The sequence below is a fragment of the Apaloderma vittatum genome, unplaced genomic scaffold (genome assembly GCF_000703405.1).
Source record: "Apaloderma vittatum isolate BGI_N311 unplaced genomic scaffold, ASM70340v1 scaffold2598, whole genome shotgun sequence".
NCBI lineage: Eukaryota > Metazoa > Chordata > Aves > Trogoniformes > Trogonidae > Apaloderma > Apaloderma vittatum.
In genome coordinates this window covers 25271-29870 of record NW_009730053.1, presented here as the reverse complement: position 1 = coordinate 29870, position 4600 = coordinate 25271, and positions in this window count along the sequence as shown.

The window sequence follows — 4600 nt, the reverse complement described above, 5'->3', positions numbered from 1 at the left end:
ATTGATAGCAATGTTGCCTGTCAGAACGATGAGGCACCACTCTAATTACTATCACTGCGTAGGTATAGGCTGTCTACCCACTCACTGCAATAACATTTCTTAACAGGACTCTTATTTTTTTTAAAAAAAATAATAAAATCAAGGCTTTTCTATGGAGGCTTTCTCATACATTCCTATAATAATAGTATACATAATACATGTGCTCTGTTTCTTCATTTTCTTTCCTTTTACTTTTGATAAGGTAGATTTACTAAAATCTAAAATTTAAATATTTATACTGTAGGAATTTTGATTAGCATATTTTGAAGCTAATCATAATAGGGCTTAGCTTACTTAGTAGATGTGCCACTAAAATGAATAATGAACTCAGTGACAGGGATGAAGAGGAAAGGCTGAAGAAGAAATAATTTGAAATTGTAAAGAGGATAATGCCTGTTACAGGGGGACGACCTACAGAACCGTAAATACAAGACTACTCTTGCTCCCTTTCTAATTCAAGGAACAATTTTTTTGCAGAATGCACTTCCTGATTATAAAATATCTTAATATAAAGTTTAAAACTTCCACTAAAGAAATTTTCAAATATTCCCTTAATTTTAATAGGAGAGGATTCAGGCTCTTTGAATACATGGTACAAAGCTGATCGTGGAAAGCATTTAAATGGTTTGACAATTTACGAATGGACATAGTCATTAGGATTTCAAGTATGAGCTTTCTGCAAGTCTGAAGTAGAAGACTGAATAGGATTGTTATGTTATCTTGTATAGATATATATTTTATATATACAGGATCTTTTGGAGATCTTGTTTGTTTATTCTTTGCAGCCATAAAGGTCAGAGGATTATTAGGAAGTTGAAACTGATGCATTCTCATGACTGCAAGTACTGAGCTTTGAAAGAAATGTCTGACATCATATAGTTTGTCACAAAATGATGAGAACAAGCAAAACAGAAGTCAACTAAACAGCAGAGAGGGATATATATGTCTGACATATACCATTTTGTCTCAGCTAGTCAACCCAGACAAAGAGCATCTCTAGAGCATCATCTACCCAGTGTCTTGGAGAGGGCGACTTTCGATGAGAGGACTAGTGCTTGGTATTGCCTTTTGTTTATCATCCACCATTTCCTTGATTTATTTATTTCCTAGCCCTGCCATCCAGAGACATTTCAAACGTTCAAATAATTGTGTTTCACAGCAGCTGTGACCCAGGACCCTCTGATGATGAATCAGTTCTGTTCTTCCTCTCCTGCAGTGCTGTGCACGAGAAGAAGTCTGGAGCATGCATGTCCACGGAAGGGACTGTTCTCTGCAAGCACAGGGATCCAGATGTTAGACCTCTCAGCACTATAAATCCCTGCAAGCAGCATCACCTCAATCATAAATCCATAAATTCGTAAGTCTTTATTTGGATATTCTTCACAGCAAAAAAAAATGTACATTTGTGTTTGGGGGAAAAAAAATTGAAAACCAAAAATCTATCATGCAGAGCTTTTGCTACTGTGTTACAGAAAAAGATATAATGTTAAGGAAAGTGCAGTAGATGTTGTGGACTTAATTTTCATTTTGGAGGTAAAGTGGTGATGCTGGACCCTGAGCTTGTTAGAGCACGGAGTGACAAGTCTCAGGCATGTTCAGTGGCACGACTGGCTTTCGCAGCAGTCTGCTTGGAGTTAAGCCCATTGCAGGCACCAAGAAAATCCGAGGCCATGAGGAATACAGCTCATACGACAGTTAATAGGAAATTATCAAGCTCTGGGACATGTTTCGCTGCCATGTAAGTTCCTTGGCTTTTCATGTTGTCAACATTTAGTATATGGCACCTGTGAAGTAATTCTGGCAAAGACAAATAAACCTTCAGAGTTTGGGGGTTTTTTTCCCATTTAGAATTACATCAATTCAAAGGGAAAAAATGATGACTATTTACATCAACTGAAACCATTTACAAGTTATGAGAGGCAAACTCATTGACTTGGTTTGGCTGAGAAAATCAGACAGAAATTTAAAATCTGACCAAAAAAATGGTTTTAACATTTTTCTAATTAAAAGCATCGCATTTCGATATAAACTCAAATACATTTTTAAAGGAAGAGATCATAAACTCAAATACATTTTTAAAGGAATAAATCATCCCTAAATGAAACCAATTCATGAATGCATTGTTAAAGGGTCAAATGGGAAGCAATTTTTCAATTCAAACCTATTTTTTCTGTGTTTTTTCTTCCATCAAAATCATTTTTGTAATGTAATTAATGAAAGAATTTAGCAAGGATGATGCGCTGGCACCATGACAAGCTTCATTCAGAAAGCCAAGTTCATTTATTTTGGCCAGTTCCAGATCAGGAGCAAACTCTAGACTGGATCCTGCCAGTTTTATGCCGATACAAGAATGGATTTTTGTATTGATGTCCTGACTTGGTCTTTTCAGGCTGTGATTTATCTCAAAATGATCATATCAATGAGACCCATGGTGCGCTTTCCCCAGACCCATTGTTTGTTATCACCCTTCTTGCAGAACTTGTCTTTTTTGCTGGATGCTGACCCACACGTCATTCACCCAGGCCTGCTAGACCCCTGACACACTTGTGCCCCTCTGCACTCCTTCTCAGCTTTTCAGCCAGGGTTCAGGTTCATTGAGAAATCCTACACAAATGTAATAATCCTTAGATTCTTCCCGAACAGGGCAGGAACAAAGGCAATGTTACCCTGCTGTGTCTCACAAAGCTCTCCAAAGCAAACCCAAACTACAACCAAGCTTCCCAGTGAGGAGGAAATAAAATGATCTTGTATTTTTAAAAGAGGCACAAATCATTGATTTCTAAACCCTTCTTACTGTAACAATATTCAGAACATAGCTTGGATCTACTTAGGAGACCAAGGTGATGAGATGATTACATTCTTATGAAGTTTAATGGAATTTGAGCACCTAATTCCCTGAGGCAACTTTGACAACTGCATTCAAAGTCATTTCCCAAAGAGATTAAGCTCTTTTTAAAGCAGTTTCTCTAGTCTACACTTGATATGTTTCTTTCTTCCTTTTGTTATGGTGGTTGTTATAAATATTCAGTGATTTTTATGAGCCTCAGCACACCAAAAATGATCTTTAAAGAACCCTCTTACATGTATTCACATATTTTAAAAACCCTGAGAGTTTCTTTAAAAGAAATAGTATATGAATTTCTGCATGTCTGCAGCTAGTGAAAAGAAATGTTTTACAGCAAATAGTACTTTCACTGAGGAACAATGGAGCTGAAGAAAGGATGAGGAGATTGGAGAATTGATATAAGTTTAAAGAAATCCTATTATGGAGCTCTTTAGAAATACTTGCTGATCCCAACACAAAAATGTCATTAAACCAAATTTGTTCAAGGGTCAACTGCGGAAAAGGAAAGAACAAAGACTCCACCGAGATAAACCAGGGGCTGGTTGTTCTCCATCCTATCTATTTTATGTTGTCACTGAAGGGAAAGGGTAAACAGAAATGTTAAAATAACCCTGAAATGTGCTTTGTACTCACACCTCCAAAGGTGAATTACCTGATGGGCATTTCGGTTAATGTGTTTCCAGCCTGCTGAAGGCAGTAGAAAAAAAAATTCTTCCAAAAATGGCAGATGTCAAACGGAACAATTCCAGGACAAATTCAGATTAGGAGATGAAATCAAAGTATGAGTCTAGTTATAGTGAAAAAAAAAACCATAGAAAAATATTATAAGATTATCCTCTCTGTATCTTTGTGTGGGCTTACCAGAGCCATTGCTAAGTGAATCCTGGGTTAGCCTGATACACACTCTGCCCATCACCAGCAAAAGCCAACATGAAGATCCAAATACAAAGACACTCCTCATTACAAGGTTACCAGCAACAACAGTCTTTAGAGACCCCTCAAGCAACAGGTCCAATATATTCTGGTATTTTTTTTATCCTTCTTTATCTTGAAGGCTGGTTTGTGCAAAGGCAACCATTTCTATCCCAAAGCATGCATTTCAAGCTAAAAGGTATAATTTCACCCTAGGTTTTCAACCTATCATCTGCACCGCTGTTGTGAAATTCATGCAATAAGTGACTTCAACAGTATAGAGTGTGTACATGTCAAATCTGAAACACAGGAATTAATAGCTCTACTGCAAAGCCGTCAGGAGTCCTCAAACACTTTGGGTTGAAAAACCACTTATTTGCCTCAGCTAGAGCTGCAGATTCAGAAGGTGCTGTGTGTTGCTTTATGGGCTGTATTGGAGAGGAAGTCCAGCAGATGCTGACCTCTGAAGTCTGTGTAACAGCTATCACTTCACTCAGTTTTGCCTCATGCTAGACTGAAAGTGGAACGTGCCACTTGAGCAATACCCACAGCATAATCAGTCACTGTGGGGGAAGATTGAAAACAATCTGGCCTCCCACAGTAAGTTCAAAGCCACCAGCACCATTTATGGCACATGTTTTATGCATCTGTTGTTCCATAGTGGGAAGCCATTCAACAGATGGTTTCATTTTCACTCACGTTAGGTATATAAAGTTGTGAGCTTGTTTGTAACAAGTGATAATCAAATTTGAGTTATAAAAAAAGAAAAGTGTACTATGCCACACAATTTTTCATTACAAGCTT